Below are 22,022 nucleotides of genomic sequence, written 5' to 3' on the forward strand. Positions count from 1 at the left end.
CTGGCACTGCATTGGCTGAAACCTCTGGGTTCCTCATGCTTGTGGCAGCTGCTCTCCCACCTGGGAGGAATATAGGGGTTGCCAAAGAGGATTTACTCACCACAGGGTGGGAGCAGGCTTCCCTGGATACACACACCCTACACATGCTGTGAGGGTGTGTGGCCAAGGTGTGGATATCAGAAGTGTCCATAGCACTGGGGGGTGGGACCTAATGATGAAAGGGGTGTGGCCTGTTAGGGATATTTTAGGAGCCTGTCAGTTGATATGTTGCAGAGTTCTACATTATGCAGGCCTGCTAAAACGTCACTACTAATCAGAATCAGTGACACACAGTTCACTGTATCCCAAAGAATTCTACCTTTTCTAAAAACATACCTTTTATGGAGAAAGGGAGTGGCTTTATGCTAATGCTGTATGCAAGGCTTGTCTTACAGATAGCATGTGTAGTCGTGAGAATCAAACACTTGATTGAAAAACAGACAAACAATTGTTGGGCTTCTTTCACATGAGCGCATAGCGGCTGGTTACTTCACAGCCGGCCAATATGTGCTGTGATCTAATGCATTGGAATCCAATGCATCTGATCACACGGGTGTACTTGTGAGATGAGAAAATGGCCGGCCAATATAGCTCTGGGCGTTTTTACATCGAGCCCAAAACTTAGTTCTGGAGCTATGTTTGGGCCAGAATATGTTGTGCTGCTGCATGGGCTCCTATGGGAGTCCATGGCAGTGGCTGTAAGTGGGAGGGAGTTTAGCAGCATGGCTGCTAAACTCCCCTCTGTTCTCCTCCCATTCCATGTGCAGGCTTACCTCTCCTACCTGCTTTGGTCTCTGCAATGGGAGGGGACAGGGGTGGCGCGAAGCATCAATCCACCCCACTTCCTCCCAATCATGGCTATGGACAAGGGGCAGGATGTCGGTTGGAACCAACAATTTCCTTGTCTCCACCCCTCTTCATAGCCATCAATGAGAGGAGGCGGGGCTGACCAGCATTCAGTTCCTGCCCTCCCATTGCACAAACGTTCACTTTTTTTTTTTTTTTTTTCCAAATCTGGGTTCTAGTACACCTCACATGTCTCCAGACAACCCAATCTCTAGGCTGCAGGTCATGTGTAACTTCAAAAGAATTAGGTCTGGAATAGAACACTTGGTTGTTTCTGTCAGATGTTTGCTTAAGCACTGTACATAGTGGCCCAAACTGTGCATGCAGTTGAGGAAAGTACAGGCCCAGTCTGGGCACACTGCCTAACAAAATTTCATAGGGAAACAATCCTATCTTAGGTGTGTACCTAACTGAGAAGGACTAATAGAAGGCACCCAGTCCAAGGTTTGCCTGTTTCCTCCCTTGCCTTTTGTATTTCTAATTTCAGGGTATCATTCATGCTTTCTACTGTCCCCCTACTCTGGTTGGAAGGGTGTGTGAAAGGCCTGGGATACACCCAGAGAAGACATGACGTGTTGCATTATTTCACCTGTGAAGTGTGTACCTCTGACTCAATCACTTCCGGTACCGCATAGCTGCAGATTACCTTGTTCATGAGCTGCGTTTCGGTTACCTATGAGGTTGCCTTGGTAACAGGGTAGGTCTCAATCCAACCTGAAAAGACATCAACAACAAGCACATATACACACTTCCCAACAGGTGGGAGCTGAATGTAGTCAATTTGCAATCTCTGAAATGGGTAGAGTTGCCTAGGCAAGTGTTTTTGTGGCACCTTTACCTTCTGTCCTGGGTTGCTTACGGCACAGATCATGCAAGACTGGACAAATGATGCAGCAGCAACAGAGAATGCAAGAGCCACCAATCCTCATTCGAGTGTCTATCATTGCTGATTTTGATAGGTGTGTCTTTCTGTACATCAGCTGGGCCATTATGGGGTGCAGGGACCACGGTAAGCAAGTTCTTTTGACTGTTCACCATACGCTGTTCTGTTCTGCTTTTCCCATTTTAGTCCATTTATCCTTTTTTGTTCCTTGCTGACTTTTTTGTCAATGCCAAAATCATTCTCTTACTTGTGCTGTTGGTATCTTCTTTCCTTCTTTCTTCCATGGCTTGAGGGCCGCTGCCTTTGCTGTGAAGTCTGCTAGGGCATTGCCTCTTGCTTCTCCAGTGTTGGCTTTGGTGTGTGCTTTTAGCTTGAGGACCACTACTTTGGTAACAGTAGGGCTTCCATGAGACTTTTCACTGCTGCACCATTCTTAATTTACTGTCCAACTGAGGTAAGAAACTATGGCCTTCGGTATTGGGCTGTAATCATGAACTATGCAAAATGCGTACCAGGAATCAGTATAAGTGACTGCAGTCTTACCTTCTGCCGCTCTACATGCCTCAATGAGGGCCTTCAGTTCTGCTTCTTGTGCTGAGACATGCGGAGGCAGAGCTTCTGCTTTTAGGACATTATGTTGTGTGACCACCTCATATCCAGTATGGAATTGTCAATCCTCATGGTTCCTGGAGCCATCTACAAAAAGCTCAAAATATGCAATGTCAAGAGGGGTTTCAGTAACTGTTCCAAAACCTGCAGATTCTTGTTGCATTAATGCTAGACAATGCTGATGTTCAACTTCAAATAAATCAGGATCTTACTGCAAAGAATTTAAAAATAGCTGATCTGCAATACCTAGATCACTTATGCCTCCCCCTCCCCCCATTTGAACCAGGATACTCAATTGGAAGAAGAGTAGCTGGGCGGAAGGTAGTACAATGTTGAAAAGAGATGCTAGGAGGCATGAGAAGGGCACATTGTAGCCAGATCTGGCAGGCCAGAGACAAGTGCTTGGGTTGCACTTCCATGAGTTTGCTTTGGATGTTATGAGGGGTTAGGACCCGTAGGGGGTAGTCCAGAACCATAACCTTGTTCCCCTTGTGAAGGTAATGGACTATGGGGTAGGTGTCCGGCTGACCTTTTTGTGTCTCTTTCTTGACCAGAAAGAGAGGTTTCCTAGAGAACGTATCTCACGCAAAGTCTCCCACTTGTCCCCGACAGCTTTTTCTTGTGGGAAACAAAGGGGATACTGTTTGACCCTGGGCGGTTGTATATTCTGGTTTCAGATATACCAGCATAGGGGGTACATTCAATTTCCCTAGGTCTGTCTTTGAGGGGGTCCACAATTTGTTAGGAACCGTGGAAAGCTGAGTTTCTTCGGCGGCTGTCAGGACAAACACATGAGCCGGATCCACCAAGAGAGCAGTTAATTTTCAAAATTCTTCTGAACTGGCACCTGAGGTGTCAACCTATACCAATCCATCCGGTGAGAATTTATTGGATCCAGATAGGGCTTGTAAATTGTCAGTGCCAATAACAGAGATGGGAAATAATTTAATTGTGAGCTACAACAGGGAAGAATAATCCACAAACGTCCATCCGCATTGTAAATGTGGTATCCTTTAAGCAAATCCATTATTAATCTGATCCTGCCTGCAATGTCTCATCGAATGTGAAAAAAAAACCTTTTCTTGACAGCCCAAGAGTCTCTCCCATCCCCCCCCTTTTTGTGGACAAGAGAGGGATGACCCATTATGTACTTTTACATCTAGCTCCACCCCTTTGATTCTGGCTGTTCGCATGCTTCCTTATGCTTTCATTTGAAATTTGAAATCTGCACCTTCATGTCACAGATGATTTTTATTTTTTTTTCTCCTACTACTGCGGTATCTCCCTGTATGCTGATACTGCATTAAATTCAGATTCTACCCTGAGTGGTCATGAAAGTCTTATGCATAGGGGAGAGAAACTTTTATCTCTGGTATATCTGCATCACACATTTTACATTCATCATAACTTGAACATTGGTCAATAATTCTCATCCATCCATGCGGTCAAGTCTGTCTCTCTCATATAATTATTAAGAACCATATAATCCTCCACAGAAAGGCTGTATTATACATGTCCAACCAATCACAGAACTGACATTTACACAAAGAACAGCAAGAATATACAGTGATGCCTTGAGTTAAGAGTGCCTCAGCTTACATGCTTTTTGATTTGAGAGCAGGCTCTCTCCTGCATTTTTGCTCTGATTTAAGAACAAAAACTTGGGTTACAAGCCTTGCTCTCAATGGGGCGGCCACTGCTGCCCGGAGCCCCATTAAAAGCAATGGCCTGCCGCCAACTCTTTCAGGGATTTTTGGGGAAGGGCTTTAAATATAAGCCCTTCCCTGAAAATCACCCCTAACTGTAGTAAAAAATGTATACTCACCTGTCCACCACTGCCGGGGCTCAAGCGTGTCTAGCCACCACTTGTTCTGCATTTTTAATTCCCACCTGCTGAAAAGCTTCATAGCAGTGCAGAGAGAACAGGCGGGGGCTAGATGTGCCTTAGCCCCGGCAGACAGGTAAGTGTATATATACACTTATTTTTTTTTACTACGGCAAGGGATGATTTCAGGGAAAGGCTTATATTTAAAGCTCTTCCCCAAAAACGACTGTGGAGGTGCCAACGTCCTATTGCTTTCAATGTGGCAATACCACCATCCTCATCAGTGGGAGAACTTTGCGATCCGTAACGGATTAATGGCTTTTCCATTCATTTCAATGGGGAAAGCTGATTTGACTTATGAGTGTTTTGGGTTAAGAGCTCCTTCACGGAATAAATTAAACTCTTTACCCAAGGCACCACTGTACCTTAAAATTCCTAGATGTTTTCTATTGTTAAGACAGTATAAATCACTTAATTCATTACAAGTTTCTATTCCATTCACGCTTAGTTTCCTTCTTTTTCTTTGACCCTGAATACAGACTGAAGTCTGAGAATGATAGCCCCCACCTTTTCAAAACCGCTCTGACTAGAGATGAGCGAGCACCAAAATGCTCGGGTGCTCGTTATTCGGGACGAAATTATCGCGATGCTCAAGGGTTCGTTTCGAGTAACGAACCCCATTGAAGTCAATGGGCGACCCGAGCATTTTTGTATATCGCCGATGCTCGCTAAGGTTTCCATTTGTGAAAATCGGGGCAATTCAAGAAAGTGATGGGAACGACACAGCAACGGATAGGGCAGGCGAGGGGCTACATGTTGGGCTGCATCTCAAGTTCCCAGGTCCCACTATTAAGCCACAATAGCAGCAAGAGTGGGCCCCCCCCCTCCCAACAATTTTTACTTCTGAAAAGCCCTCATTAGCAATGCATACCTTAGCTAAGCACCACCCTACCTCCAACAAAGCACAATCACTGCCTGCATGACACTCCGCTGCCACTTCTCCTGGGTTATACGCTCACCAACCCCCCCCCCCCCCCCGCACGGCCCAGTGTCCACAGCGCACACCAAACTGTCCCTGCGCAGCCTTCAGCTGCCCTCATGCCACGCCACACTCATGTCTATTTATGAGTGCGTCTGCCATGAGGAGGAACTACAGGCACACACTGCAGAGGGTTGGCACGGCTAGGCAGCGACCCTCTTTAAAAGGGGCGGGGCGATAGCCCACAATGCTGTACAGAAGCAATGAGAAATCCAATCCTGTGCCACCTCCATCTGGAGCTGCACACGTGGGCATAGCAATGGGGAACCTATGTGCCACACACTATTCATTCTGTCAAGGTGTCTGCATGCCCCAGTCAGACCGCGGTTTTTTATAAATAGTCACAGGCAGGTACAACTCCGCAATGGGAATTCCGTGTGCACCCACAGCATGGGTGGCTCCCTGGAACCCACCGCCGGTACATAAATATATCCCATTGCATTGCTCATCACAGCTGAGGTAATGTCGTGCTTAATGCAGGTAGGCTTCGGCCCACACTGCATACCCCAGTCAGACTGGGGTTCTTTAGAAGTGGACACATGCAGTTACAACTCCGTGTGGACCGACAGCATGGGTGGGTGCCAGGAAGCGACCGGCGGTACATAAATATAATCCATTGCAGTGCCCAACACAGCTGATGTAACGTCAGCTGTAATGCAGGTGGGCTAAAAATTAATTGGATTACACTGTAGGCGAGGGCCCCCAAAAATTGGTGTACCAACAGTACTAATGTACCTCAGAAAAATTGCCCATGCCCAACCAAGAGGGCAGGTGAAACCCATTAATCGCTTTGGTTAATGTGGCTTAATTGGTAACTAGATCTGGAGGCAGCCCAGTTAAAATAAAAATTGGTTGAGGTGAAAGTTTCAACGCTTTAATGAGCATTGAAACGTATAAATTGTTTAGAAAAATTATATGACTGAGCCTTGTGGGCCTAAGAAAAATTGCCCATTTGGCGTGATTATGTGAGGTTTCAGGAGGAGGAGCAGGAGGAGGAGGAGGAATATTATACACAGATTGATGAAGCAAAAAGGTCCCCGTTTTTGATGGTGATAGAGAACGATGCTTCCATCCGCGGGTGCAGCCTACATATTGCTTAGGTATCGCTGCTGTCCGCTGGTGAAGAAGAGAAGTCTGGGGAAATCCAGGCTTTGTTCATCTTAATGAGTGTAAGCCTGTCGGCACTGTCGGTTGACAGGTGGGTACGCTTATCCGTGATGATTCCCCCAGCCGCACTAAACACACTCTCTGACAAGATGCTAGCCGCAGGACAAGCAAGCACCTCCAGGGCATACAGCGCGAGTTCAGGCCACGTGTCTAACTTCGACACCCAGTAGTTGTAGGGGGCAGAGGCGTCACCGAGGACGGTCGTGCGATCGGCTACGTACTCCCTCACCATCCTTTTACAGTTCTCCCGCCAACTCAGCCTTGACTGGGGACCGGTGACACAGTCTTGCTGGGGAGCCAGAAAGCTGGCAAAGGTCTTGGATAATGGTCCCCTGCCTGCGCTGTACATGCTGCCTGATCTCTGCGCCTCCCCTGCTACCTGGCCCTCGGAACTGCGCCTTCGGCCACTAGCGCTGTCGGATGGGAAGTTTACCATCAGTTTGTCCACCAGCGCCCTGTGGTATAGCATCATTCTGGAACCCCTTTCCTCTTCGGGAATGAGAGTGGAAAGATTCTCCTTATACCGTGGGTCGAGCAGTGTGTACACCCAGTAATCAGTAGTGGCCAGAATACGTGTAACGCGAGGGTCACGAGAAAGGCATCCTAACATGAAGTCAGCCATGTGTGCCAGGGTACCTGTACGCAACACATGGCTGTCCTCACTAGGAAGATCACTTTCAGGATCCTCCTCCTCCTCCTCTGGCCATACATGCTGAAAGGATGACAGGCAAGCAGCATGTGTGCCCTCAGCAGTGGGCCAAGCTGTTGCTTCCCCCTCCTCCTCATGCTCCTCCCCCTCCTCCTCCTCCTCTGGCCATACACGCTGAAAGGATGACAGGCAAGCAGCATGTGTACCCTCAGCAGTGGGCCAAGCTGTCTCTTCCCCCTCCTCCTCATGCTCCTCCCCCTCCTCCTCCTCTGGCCATACACGCTGAAAGGATGACAGGCAAGCAGCATGTGTACCCTCAGCAGTGAGCCAAGCTGTCTCTTCCCCCTCCTCCTCTCACTCCTCCCCCTCCTCCTCCTCCTCAACGTTCTGAGATATAGACATGAGGGTGCTCTGACTATCCAGCGACATACTGTCTTCCCCCGCCTCCGTTTCCGAGTGCAAAGCATCTGCCTTTATGCTTTGCAGGGAACTTCTCAAGAGGCATAGCAGAGGAATGGTGACGCTAATGATTGCAGCATCCCCGCTCAGCATCTGGGTAGACTCCTCAAAGTTTCCAAGGACCTGGCAGATGTCTGCCAACCAGGCCCACTCTTCTGTAAAGAATTGAGGAGGCTGACTCCCACTACGCCGCCCATGTTGGAGTTGGTATTCCACAATAGCTCTACGCTGCTCATAGAGCCTAGCCAACATGTGGAGTGTAGAGTTCCCCCGTGTGGGCACGTCGCACAGCAATCGGTGCACTGGCAGATTAAACCGATGTTGCAGGGTCCGCAGGGTGGCAGCGTCCGTCTTGGAGTTGCGGAAATGTGCGCTGACCCGGCGCACCTTTCCAAGCAGGTATGACAAGTGTGGGTAGCTTTTCAGAAAGCGCTGAACCACCAAATTAAAGATATGGGCCAGGCATGGCACGTGCGTGAGGCTGCCGAGCTGCAGAGCCTCCACCAGGTTACGGCCGTTGTCACACGCGACCATGCCCGGTTGGAGGCTCAGCGGCGCAAGCCAGCGGTCGGTCTGCTCTGTCAGACCCTGCAGCAGTTCGTGGGCCGTGTGCCTCTTCTCTCCTAAGCTGAGTAGTTTCAGCACGGCCTGCTGACGCTTGCCCACCGCTGTGCTGCCGTGCCGCGCGACACCGACTGCTGGCGACGTGCTGCTGCTGACACATCTTGATTGCGAGACAGAGGTTGCGTAGGAGGAGGAGGAGGGTGGTTTAGTGGAGGAAGCATACACCGCCGCAGATACCACCACCGAGCTGGGGCACGCAATTCAGGGGGTGGGTAGGACGTGAGCGGTCCCAGGCTCTGACTCTGTCCCAGCCTCCACTAAATTCACCCAATGTGCCGTCAGGGAGATATAGTGGCCCTGCCCGCCTGTGCTTGTCCACGTGTCCGTTGTTAAGTGGACCTTGGCAGTAACCGCGTTGGTGAGGGCGCATACAATGTTGTGGGAGACGTGGTCGTGCAGGGCTGGGACAGCACATCGGGAAAAGTAGTGGCGACTGGGAACCGAGTAGCGCGGGGCCGCCGCCGCCGCCATCATGCTTTTGAAAGCCTCCGTTTCCACAAGCCTATACGGCAGCATATCCAGGCTGATCAATTTGGCAATGTGCAAGTTTAACGCTTGAGCGTGCGGGTGCGTGGCGGTGTACTTGCGCTTGCGCTCAAACAGTGGCGCTAGCGACGTCTGGACGCTGCGCTGAGAGACATTGCTGGATGGGGCCGAGGACAGCGGAGGTGAGGGTGTGGGTGCAGGCCAGGAGACGGTAGTGCCTGTGTCCTCAGAGGGGGGTTGGATCTCAGTGGCAGGTTGGGGCACAGGGGGAGAGGCAGTGGTGCAAACCGGAGGCGGTGAACGGCCTTCGTCCCACCTTGTGGGGTGCTTGGCCATCATATGCCTGCGCATGCTGGTGGTGGTGGCTCCCCAGCTGATCTTGGCGGGACAAAGGTTGCACACCACTGTTCGTCGGTCGTCAGGCGTCTCTGTGAAAAACTGCCACACCGTAGAGCACCTTGACCTCTGCAGGGTGGCATGGCACGAGGGGGCGCTTTGGGAAACAGTTGGTGGATTATTCGGTCTGGCCCTGCCTCTACCACTGGCCACCGCACTGGCTCGGCCTGTGCCCACACCCTGACTTGGGCCTCCACGTCCTCGCCCGCGTCCACGTCCTATAGGCCTACCCCTCAGCATGGTGTATTACCAGTAGTGCAGAAACAGAACGCTGTAATTAAATGTGCCACTTATTGGCCTGTGGTTGGAGGCTGACTTCGCTTACGGAACGCCAGGAAATAATTTTGCGCAAGCCTGCTGTAACACTTAGCTGGCTGCGTATGAATTAGGAGGACAACTACACCCAGCACAGACCCAGAACACTGAGGACAGTCACAGGCAGCCCAAATAGATTTTTTTCCCCAAATGTTTTTGGAAAGGCCCACTGCCTATATACACTGTATATGTCTTCTCTCTCTGCGTCACCACTACTGGCCCTGGAGTATGTCAAATAACTGCAGACTGTTGCACTGTGGACTGGAATACAGCGGTGATGTAACAGCCAACACAGAGCCAGGAAATAATTTTGCGCAAGCCTGCTGTAACACTTAGCTGGCTGCGTATGAATTAGGAGGACAACTACACCCAGCACAGACCCAGAACACTGAGGACAGTCACAGGCAGCCCAAATAGATTTTTTTCCCCAAATGTTTTTGCAAAGGCCCACTGCCTATATTCAATAAATATGTCTTCTGTCCCTGCCTCACAATATATGTCTTCTGTCCCTGCCTCACAATATATGTCTTCTGTCCCTGCCTAACCACCACTTCTGGCCCTGGAGTATGAATAATTACTGCAGGGCGCAATGCTCTGCACGGCCGATATACAAAAAAAAAAAAAAGTGCAACACTGCAAAAAGCAGCCTCCACAGTACTGCACACGGTTAGATGTGGCCCTAAGAAGGACCGTTGGGGTTCTTGAAGCCTAAAATACTCCTAACACTCTCCCTATAGCAGCTCCGGCACCAACAGCACTTTCCCTCCTCTATGTCAGAACGCATCTGTGGCGAGCCGCGGGAGGGGCCGATTTGTATACTCGGGTGACACCTGATCTCGCCAGCCACTCACTGCAAGGGGTCGGTATAGGGCTTGAACGTCGCAGGGGGAAGTTGTAATGCCTTCCCTGTCTTTCTATTGGCCAGAAAAGCGCGCTAACGTCTCAGAGATGAAAGTGAAAGTAACTCGAACATCGCGTGGTACTCGTCACGAGTAACGAGCATCTCGAACACGCTAATACTCGAATGAGTATCAAGCTCGGACGAGTACGTTCGCTCATCTCTAACTCTGACTTATCTCTTTGTAAAAGAGCATAATAGCTATTTCAGCACTGCTACATGCTTCAAATATGGCAAAAGATATTAGAAGGCAGCCAGAATATTCAAACAACTTTAAACAATATTAATCATTAGTAATTACAAGAGGTATATCCCTCTAAATGTCCAAGTAGAAATATGAATAGAATATGAAGCACAGACTTCACAAAGTTGTTTTAGTTTAACTGCAGGGAATGGTTAAACACATTAAACAAAACATACGCTAGGAGCTTCTAACAGCGCCACATTTTCTGCATTTTGAACCTTTGGGGTATTTCATTGCAGAGAAAAGCCACCACAGGATGTGAGTGGACTACAACTTTCTTCAACTGTCGAAGTGCATTTTTCCCAATTTCTTTACGTGGGGTACTGTCCTGTCCCCCTCTCTCTTCCCTGCTGTCTCCAGTTCTTCCTTCTTTCTAAGAGGGGCTCCCAATCAAGCTTTCCGTAAGAAAGAGTTTGATATATATATATATATATATATATATATATATATATATATATATATATAATCAATTTCTCAAAAAAGCTTCCCACAGTACCAAGAACTGTGCCTTACAATATTAATGCACTCAGACATCAGTAAGAGGGCTCCAGGCGCTCACTACTGCCCTTTTCCATGCTTTGTGCGTAATCTTATACGATACCCACAACACAAAGAGAAAATATACAGATTCCAGCAATTGTGCAAATCATCTATTTCCCTTCTTTTACAAATGAGGATTTACCTATGAGCTACAATTGAAAGTCAGTCCTGTTTTATATAGGCTTCTCACAACCCAAAGGTTGTACCTATCTAGAGGTCAATAAGGGGATTCCATAGTCTGTCACTGCTTGTCTTTCGGTGCTGCTTCCACAATACCCAGAATAGGAATAGTACATATAAACAAATGCCAATAGCAATGCAAATATCTTCCCACTCAAGCAACATATCAGCCCATCAAGGTTCTTATGGACTTGAGGTCTTACTTACAAGGAAGCATGCACACTTACCCTCAGACTGAAGAAAAATCAACCAAGAAGCACATATCAGTTTGGCAAGATAATGTCTTGCCGTACAGTGCTGTTTTTCAGTCTGTGATTCTGGGCTGCTACTTCCCACTCGTCCGAGAATAGGGGTACAATGAGCATCCTTTTTTCCCACCTCAAGCCCCACATTGGGCGCCAATTTTGTTAGGGATATTCTAGGGATTCCTCAGTTGATATGTTGCCAAGTTCCAAAATAGGAGTGAGGTTTAAACATAATCGGAATCAGTGACTCACAGAAAGTTCACTGTATTCCAATGAATTCTACCATTTATTCTAAAAACATAGACCTTTATGGAGAAAGAAAGGGAGTGGCTTTATGCCAACGCTGTATACAAGTTTTTTCTCACAGATAGCATGTGTAGTCATGAGAATCAGACATTTGATTGAAAAATAGACAAACAATACATTATCTCACCAAACTTAAGACATAACAAATGATACGCAAGCCTAAGAATCTTTCTCACAAAGGAACCTCTGCGATCCCTTGACGCCATGTCTAACCGTGAGACAGAGGCTGAAAATCAGCTAACCGTGAGTGGTCCTTTGGGCCAATGGTGTTGTTAGTACAGTGCGAGTTGTAATCTGAATGTCTGCAACACTCCATGTTTTTCAGGACAGGGAGCTGCAAAAACCCAGGGCGGATATTCAGAAAAAAACCAGAAAGTGTGTTGTATGTGTCAAGCACCTAGTTGAATATTATATCAAACCGCTTTGTGCAGAATGTATTCTGAAGGTTATTAAGGAGGAACAAGCGGCAATGATGACAGATATCTGCAATATCATCAGAGGAGATCCAGTCCTCTGTGTCCAATCTCCCTCCTTCACAGCCGCACTCACCTAAACCAGCTAAGAGGGCTAGAAGGGAGCTTCTTATGAGTGAAATGGGGATGAATCTGATATGGATTTGTCTGAACAGGGCCCTATCATGTCAGACGAGGACAAAAAATACCTTTTTTGTCTTCCAACATTCTGCAACTATTAAAAGTGGTACAAGAAATTGTGCAGCTAGAGGACATAGAGGAACCCTCTTCAATACTTTGAAGAAGTGGGATAAACACCAGTCCCCTTTAGACAGGAAAATTGGGATACCACCTCAGGTTAAGAAATCACTACAATGGTGGATGTCCCCTAAAAACCTTGCATGGACCACATCATGGACACAAGACCGACACGGGCTGCTTACAACCAACGCTAGAGCCCAGTCTTCCAACTTTAGAGAACTACAGGCAGTCTTGGAAACCTTACATAGTATGGAGTCAGACTTAAAAGGGAAACACGTTAAGGTCTTTTCAGACAATATAACTACTGTGTCCCTTATTTGCCATCAGGGGAGCACCAGGAATCCACGACTACAACGTCTGGTAGCCAAAATCCTGTTCTGGGCAGAACATCTCCCCTGTCTCTCACAGCTTTCCACATAATAATATAATAATAATAATAATCTTTATTTGTATAGCGCCAACTTATTCCGCAGCGCTTTCAGGCATGGATAAATGCAAAACAATACAACAATTGCAACAATTACAATGTGAAGTACATTGGGTTAGACACAAATGGGTTGAGGGTGGTACAGGAGGTGCAGGGGTTGGGGAACACAGGCAATAGGAAATTTCATGTACAGATCATTTATTAGAAGGCAAACAGGGTGGGGCACCATATGGAGGAGTGAGGGACGAGGTCAGGAGATTTGGTATGCTTCCCTGAAGAGGTGCGTTTTTAAGGCACGTCTGAAATTTTGTGCATCAGGGATTGTCCGGATGCCTTGGGGTAGAGCATTCCAGAGGAAGGGTGCTGCTCTGGTGAAGTCCTGTAGGCGAGCATGTGAGGTTCGTATTACAGGGGTGTTTAGTCTGAGTGTGTTAGCTGATCGGAGTGAGCGGGCTGGGTGGTGTACTGATAGTAGGGAGGCGATGTATGGTGGCGCAGCGCCATGCAGAGCTTTGTAAGTGAGGTAGAGGAGTTTAAATTTAGTTCTGCAGTGGATGGGCAGCCAGTGCAGCAACTGGCATAATGCAGAGGCATCTGAATAACAACTGGATAGAAAAATGAGTCTAGCTGCTGCATTTAGTATGGATTGGAGTGGAGCGAGTCTAGTGCGGGGGAGGCCAATGAGTAGCGAGTTGCAGTAGTCAAGCCGGGAGTGGATGAGGGCAACCACGAGCGTCTTTAGCGTGTCCGTGGTTAGGAACTGACGTATTTTAGCAATATTTCTGAGGTGCATGTGGCATGTTTGGGCCAGAGATTGGATATGGGGGGCAAAGGAGAGGTCAGAGTCCAGTGTGACCCCAAGGCATCGGGCATGCCGTCTGGGGGTTATGATGGTGCCAGACACTGGAATGGAGATGTTGAGGGGAGGTCGGTTAGAAGGTGGAAAGACAAGGAGGTCAGTTTTAGAGAGGTTTAGTTTGAGAAAAAGGGAGGACATAGTGTTAGAGACAGTGGACAGACAGTTGGTGATATTTTGGAGGAATGGTCCAGAGATCTCTCGAGAGGAGGTGTATAGTTGGGTGTCATCAGCATAGAGATGGTATTGGAGGCCAAATTTGTGGATGGTTCGTCCAATTGGGGCAGTATAGATAGAGAAGAGAAGGGGACCAAGGACCGAGCCCTGGGGTACCCCAACAGCGAGAGGAAGTGAAGCAGAGATAGAACCAGCAAAGGAAACACTGAAAGAGCGGTCAGAGAGGTAGGAAGAAAACCAGGAGAGAGCAGTATCCTTTAGACCAATAGAGTGGAGCATAGTGAGAAGAAGATTATGGTCAACAGTGTCAAATTCAGCAGACAGGTCAAGGGGGATTAGTAGGGAGTAATCACCTCTCAACTTTGCAGTCATCAGGTCATTTGTTACTTTTGTAAGGGCAGTTTCAGTCGAGTGTAGAGAGCAGAAACCAGACTGGAGGGGGTCGAGGAGCGAGTTGTCAGAGAGAAAGCGAGTAAGGCGGGAGTAGGCAGTATCAGTTGGGTTGGTTTTTTAAGCAGAGGGGATATAATGGAGTGTTTGAATGAGGAGGGAAAAGTGCCAGAGGTTAGGGAGAGGTTGCAGATTGTAGTGAGGTGAGTAATGAGAGCTGGGGAAAGGGACCGGAGGAGGTAAGAGGGGAGAGGGTCGCTAGCGCAGATGGTGGTGGGGGGCAGCGGAAAGGAGCCTGGAGCCTGGAGCAAGGAACACCATGGCCAATGAACTGAGCAGGAAGATGATAGACCTAGGAGAATGGTCACTTCACCCCCAGGGTTTCAAACTTCTCATGGAACAATGGGGTTTTGCCCAAGTGGACCTTCTCACCACGAAGGAAAATCCCCTATGCCAACAGTTTTTTTCCCCCAAAACACAAACAACGGGGCGCTGGGCATGGATGCCCTTTCCCACAAATGGGATTGGGATCTCGTTTATGCCTTTCCTCCCATCCCATTGATACCACGCGTCGTCAAGAAAATTCAGAGATCAAAGGCGGCAGTAATACTGATTGGCCCTTATTGGGCTAAAAGACCCTAGTTCCCCTTACTCAAGTCCCAGTCTATTTAGGAATCTTTTCACCTGCCGACCAGGCCGGACCTTTTGCAGGGACCATTACAATTCCTCATGGTTCACAGGCTAAAGTTAACAGCTTGGAGAGGGCAAAATCTTCAGAGACAGGGCCTATCCAACAGAGTGATATCTACCCTATGTGAGAGCCATAAACCCTCAACTTAAGCTGTTTATTCAAAAGTCTGGAAAAATTTTTCCGAATGATGGAGTCATGACATCCAAGATCCTCTCCAATTGGAAATTCCCAAAATTCTGGACTATTTTCAAGCAGGGCTAGATAAGGAGCTAAGTCCTAGCACTCTTAAAGTTCTGGTGGCAGCTCTGGGGACCTTCTATGACTACCCACTAGCAGACCATAGATGGGTTAGATTTCTAAAGGGCGCAGTTAGGCTCCGTCCATTTAATAGGAAAATATTTTCCCCGTGGGATTTAAATCTGGTTCTACAGTCTCTTTGTGAACCTCCATTTGAACCCCTACTCAGTCTGATGCTAAATATGCTGACCTTCAAGGTAGCATTTCTGGTAGCAGTAACGTCAGTGAGAAGAATAGACGAAATTCAGGCCCCTGCCTGCAAAACACCCTACATTATAACACACAATGACCAAATAATCTTTAAATTAGACCCCTTCTTTCAACCCAAAGTATTAACTAGTTTTCAGAGGAAACAAGTGATAACCCTCCCCTCCTTCTGTCAGACGCCTCGAAATGAGAAAGAGCAAAAGTTTCATTACTTAGATCTTAGGAGAGCTATTCTAACGTACTTAGAAAAGACTTAAAGTTTGGAAAGACTGATAGTTTGTTTTTTGAATTCCAGGGGAAAGGCTGTGTCTAAGGATTCAATTGCCCAGTGGGTTAAAAGGTCAATAGAAGAGGCCTACAAAGCCCCCCCCCCCCTGAAGGACTGAAAGCTTATTCTACAAGAGTCATATCTTGTTCGTGGGCTGAGAGGGCGCAAGCCTTTTCAGACCAAATCTTCAGGGCCGCTACATGGTCCAGTGTGCATACAATTGTTAAGCATTATTGCTTAGATTTAGAGGCTGGTAATGTCTTGGCCTTTGGGAGAAAAGTTCTACAAGCTGTAGTCCCACCCTAAGCCGATTAATATGGTACTTCTCCATGTGTATGCTGTGACGATGACGAAGGATAAGGTAAGGATTATTCTTAATGACAATACCCTTTCTGGAGTCGTCATGACAGCATACGGGCTTATCCTCCCTATTTATGTTTTTCTAAAATACTTACACGTGAGATAAATGTGTTGTAAGATTCTTTATTTATTGCTATCTGACAGCTGATTCACAATAAAAAAAAAGCATAGTCACTGTAGTCATTTGGTACACACTGGTAATCTGGTGGAGGGGAGGAGCGTTTATACTCTCCTCCTTTGTGTCCCTGCAGAGGTCAATAGGGCAACCTCCATGTGTATGCTGTCATGATGACTCCAGAAAGGGTATTATCAATAAGAATAATCCCTACCTTCCTGGCAAAACAGCCTTGCATCACTTTGGGGATGCAGGGATTCTCCAGCAAGGCTGTCCGCAGCGCCAGAGGATTGTAGAGTTTCTCCTATTTTTCCGTTCAAAAGTATTTTATTCGCATAGTTTCAGATATACAAGCATACCTTTGTCAATTGCGTAATAAATTGGAATGGTACGTACAGTAGTGGTATTGACATATGTAAATAAATTCTTTTCACTTTTGAGAGTTCTACTATGCATCTTTTTCCTTTTTTAGGCAGAAGTATACTGTCTATATATAACTAAACTTATACTACAACTCAAACATAACTGACAGACAGGGGGATTCGGGGGGGGGGGGGGTAGGGAGGAGGGTAAGGTTGGGGGTGTTATGACCATTGAATCTTTGAACACAGTTTAAGGCGGCAGGGCCCAGCTCTGAGTAGCCCCATGCCCCACTCCCAAGGGCTTCCCGGGGGAGCTCCAGAGCCCTCTATAGGTGCCCCGTGGCCACCCAGGCCTTGAATCTTTCAGAAGCTCTGAAGGTAGACCACGCCTCCCAGGTATGATGGAATGTTACCTGGGAGTCGCTCTCCTCCGCTCCCATCTCGTCGAAACGCATGAGATCATTTACTTCTTCTACCCACATCCCTCTAGAGGGAAGGGGGGGGGGGGGTTGTGTTTTGCCAGAGTCTAGGAATGACTCTTCTGGTTGCTAGCAAAAAGAATCTCAAAACATTTCGCTTGATATTTTTGATAGAACCTGGGAGGACTGAGAGGAGGGCCATTTCCTGAGTGAGTCTTAGCTGTGATTTGCAGATGTGGTTATATAGATCGGTAATTTCCCCCCACAAGGCAGCCACTCCCGGACAGTTCCACCATATGTGGGACATGCTACCAATGTCGGCATTGCATCGCCATTAGTTGGTGGTGTCTGTGGGAAAATTTTGTGTAGGTGTTCAGGAGTTCTATACCACCTGGCCAAAATTTTGAAATTTAGGTCCTGCGCCTTACCGGCCGAAGACATTTTGTGACATAGTGTCCAGGCTCTCTTCCAGTCCTCTTTCGGTAGACTGTGACCCAGTTCTTTTTCCCAGACTTCTATGTATGCGGGGCTTTGGTCCTCTGCCTCCTGATTCAGCATCAGTTTGTATATAGTGGAAATCGTGTGTCTCTGTGTGTTTGAGGACATGGCCATTTGTTCAAAGGGCGTAAGAGCCCTTGTTAGGTTCACCCGAGGAGCCAGGGACCCCACATACCCCCTCAACTGAAAATATTGTAGCCAGTATCCGTTGGTCATGACATCTCTGATTCGTGGTATTGGTGTAGTCTGTAACCCTAATATGGACGTTCCCCCTAGCGTTGTCTCAAATTGTGGGTTTGTTATGAGAGATGTTAGTGGTCCAGGGACTGAGACCATGCCTTCTTTATGCCCGAATTCTGTCCAGGTCTTAAGTAGTTCCCCTACAAACGGAGATATGTCGGGGATCTCTTTTATGAGTCTAGATGGGATCCAAGCTGTTCCCCGGAGGGTCCCCGGGACCAGGGAGTGTTCCGCAGTGACCCAAAGTTTGTGGCTGTTCTCTTTTAGTAGGTCTAGCACACAGTTGGTGAGGGAGGCTTTATAGTAGAGATTGAAATTGGGCAAGCTCAGGCCCCCTTTTTCCTTTTGTCTGGTGAGGAGTGAGTAGCGTAGGCGTGGCTTCTTTCCCCTCCAGACAAACACCGTGATGAGGGTCCGGAGGCGTTTTAGATAGTAATTTGGGAGTTTCACCGGGACCGTCTGGCATATATAAAGAAATTTTGGGAGGGAGTCCATTTTGATTACGTTGACTCTGCCACTCCAGGACAGAAACAGGGGATTCCATTTGTTAAGATCCCTTTCTAGTTCCGACAGGAACGGAAGAAAGTTCAGTTTAAAGGTCTGCGTTGTGTCTGCTGGGAGCTGGATGCCCAGGTATTTTAGTTTCTCCTATTTTTAATGGGATATCTTCCTGTGCACCTAGCATGTGGTGCGGTGCTGCCGCTAGCCCCATTGAAAGCAATGGACACAGCAATGCCGGAGCTCGCAGAAGAGAGAACATGCCACAATTTATTTACCACATTGCGGTGCCATGCAGGAAGATATCGTTCATGTGTAACTCCACAGGAAATAGAAAAGTGGATCAGCACTCACAGATTGTCTTCAAAGAAGAAAAAGCATCTTTATTAGAGATGAGCGAACGTACTCGGATAAGCACTACTTGTCCGAGTAATGTGCTTTATCCGAGTATCGCTGTACTCGTCTTGAAAGATTCGGGGAGCGCCGCGGAGCGGGGAGCTGCAGGGGAGAGCCGGGAGGAACGGAGGGGAGATCTTTCTCTCCTTCTCTCCCGCCGCTCTCCCCTGCTCCCCGCCGCAACTCACCTGTCAGCAGCGGCGCTCCCCGAATCTTTCAAGACAAGTACAGCGATACTTGGATAAAGCACATTACTCGGACGAGTAGTGCTTATCCGAGTACGTTCGCTCATCTCTAATCTTTATTCCTCAGTGTAGCATACAAACTGCAACATTTCGATCCGTCCTGGATCTTTGTCATGCAATGCACATCTCACATGCAACACATACAGACGCCCTTCACACACAGAAATTAACAAATCCACAGTATTTATGGTCAGAACCAACAAGTATTACATTCTATTTCTCTTGTGCAGAAAGAAATCACACATTTTCAATTCACATTGCACAGACCACATTTAAATTACTTTCTTGTATGTTTCTGCACACTTGCTGAGACATATTTAATTCACTTCATTGTTTTTTTTTTCATCACAATATGGTATCCTACGTTTTAATTCTGCAAACTACCTATAAATACCGTTAATATATATATAAGTGCCAAGGAGGTGATTCCAAGGCTTATCTAGAACTGTATGTCTGGGAGGTTTAGCAAGTGTTGGAGTGCTCTATTACCCCATAGGGAGGTTTCCAGGGGAGTGTCTTCATACCTAGTAATCTGTTTACACATCTGCCAGACTCTAGCGGACAATCTATGTATAGGTAGTACGGTAGCAGTCTAGTATGTAAGTCCGTTTTTCCAGTACAATCCAGAGAGAAGTCTCAGATAGAAAGTGCATCAAATAATGTTCCGAGTTTAAGAGGACTGAATCAGAAAGCCAGTGGCGAATGTCTCTTATTTGGCCCACCAGGTAGTACAGTTGCAGTGCCATGCCTGCCATATCTTTTTGGCATTTCCAAATGGAGTTTCGCTCTGGCCTTTCCCCAGATGAAAGAGGTTAATAGAAAGTTAGTTTTATTAAAAAAACTTTTTTGGTACTATTGTATCTGCATGTTCCAAACAGTACAGAAATTTTGGGAGGATTATCATTTTGATAACATTAATTCGGCCTGCCACAGATAGGGGGAATGAATGCCAAATCTTTAATTTATTCTGAAGAAAGGGGAGTAGAAGGGCCATATTCGTGTTAAAGCTGTAAGTGAAGTATCTAGATAGGAGAACTCCCAGGTATTTAAAACTTGAGTAGCTTGGAGGTTATATATCTTATCCCCCATGGTCCAGTCTCTTGCCTGCAGTGGCAAAAAAGTGGACTTTTGCCAATTTATATATAGGCCTGAGAACCGCCCAAACCCATTCATCAGGGAGTTAGCATGTGGCAGAGTTTCCTTAGGCTGGGTTCCCACTGGACAGAAATCTCGCGGCTTGGCTGCACTGAAAAGCTGCGAGATTTCTGCGAGAGAGCCGCAGCTTCAAACCCGGGGCATATTACCATGGGTTTTGGAGCGGTTCGGCCGCCGGCATTCAGTTGCGGCTTTCTCTCCCCATAGAGAGAAGTGAGGCTGCAATGGCAAAAAAAAAAATTACATGCTGCGGCTGTCATTTGCGTGCTGCATTGCTGGTTCCGCTCGGCTTTGCCGCGACAGATTGGCCGCCTAATGTGGACAAGATTTTTTCAAAATCTCATCCACATGGCTGGGTATTCCTGGGATTAGGAGCTGCGGGTGGATTTGCCGCACAGAAATTCCTCACAGAATTTCCACAGCAAATCCATCCTATGTGAATCCAGCCTAAGGGCTTGACATAAACAGAATTAAGTCATCTGCATATAGTCCAATCCGGTTTTCCTTTGGGCCTATTACTATACCTTCATAAATGGGGTCTTGACGAAGGATGGTTTTACTCTTAGTTCATGTTTGATCAGTATCTGGAAAGCTTCTACATGGTGTTTGAGATGCTCTATGTAGGTTTTCGAATAAATGATAGCATCATCCAGATATAGCAAGACTGTCTCAAAGTAGGTGCTCTATAAGTCTTTGAAATGTGCTTGGGGCATTGCAAAGTCTGAAGGGCACGCAGTTAAATTCAAACAGTCCCATCTTGCTGGTGAAGGCAGTTTTCTAACAATTTTCTTTTGCCATGGATACTTGACAGTGTCCACTTGTTAGGTCTAATGTGGAAAAGTAGTCTGCTGAGCCTAGAGCTGTTAAGGAATCTTTGATATGAGGAAAATGATACATACGCATCCTTGTGGGTGATGTTAATTTCTCTGTAGTATATGCAGAACCTAATGCTACCATTTTTTTTTTGAGTAGGAAAAAGGCCCATGGGCTGTGACTTTCCTTAATAATGTCAGCTTCCTTTATTTCCAAAATCATCTTTTCGACACACTATTACATAGCTAATGGCATGGGGCAATATTATTCTTTAATTGGTGGGTGAGCATTTTTGGAATGGTGTGATGGCCGTGTTGCGTCTTTGCAAAGTCCAGAGGATATTTGCTGAAAGCTGAATGAAATTCTTGTGCCACTTGCAGAACTCCCTCTATTTGTTGAATAGGGGTGTTGGTGTCGCCAACCTGTATATCAGACCACCTTGGGGTGTCAGACTCTGTAACTTTCTTGATTACTTTTTGGATGGATTGGTGAAGTTCTGTTTTTGAAAGGATAATGATGTCTTCCAGATTTAGGAAGGATATTTGGGCTACTGGGTAGTATTTCTTCAATTGTACAGGCGTATCGCCAGTATTGTGTAAACAAATGGGGACTCTTCCTAAGGACACGGTGACCACACTCCTTGCAGCCATAATAAAAGGATGTTCTTCTAGATGAATTGGTTCCACTAAAGCTTGATATCTTTGCCTTGCAGTCCTGGTCTGGTTTGGCACCATAACAGAGTTTCAGTACCTGGTTGTAAGTTACGGGTCTTATGTCACTGATGCGGACTCGGCCAACGGGACCTTTTGTGTTAGTAATCTTTTGTTGGACTGATAGAGCTTTAATGGTCTTCTGGAAGGCTGTTTGTTGAGCTAGGGAGGCCAAAAGAACAATTTTCTGCTTCCAATATTTCATAATAACAATTGCGAATAATGTTCATCCCTAAAATCACTGATGGAGCATTCTTTTCTTTAACATCTACACCAAGAACTCCCTGGTGATTTAGTTCAGCTCTTCTGATGTGCATAGTGAGTCCCCAATATTCCACTATAGGTAATCCATTGGTGGCAATGACGGCTAATAATTCCTTTAGGGGTTGCATTAAGATGTTAGGATTCTGGTATCTTTCAAATGTGGCGTGACCT

Source organism: Eleutherodactylus coqui, chromosome 6, assembly GCF_035609145.1.
Source record: "Eleutherodactylus coqui strain aEleCoq1 chromosome 6, aEleCoq1.hap1, whole genome shotgun sequence".
Classification (NCBI taxonomy): Eukaryota; Metazoa; Chordata; class Amphibia; order Anura; family Eleutherodactylidae; genus Eleutherodactylus; species Eleutherodactylus coqui.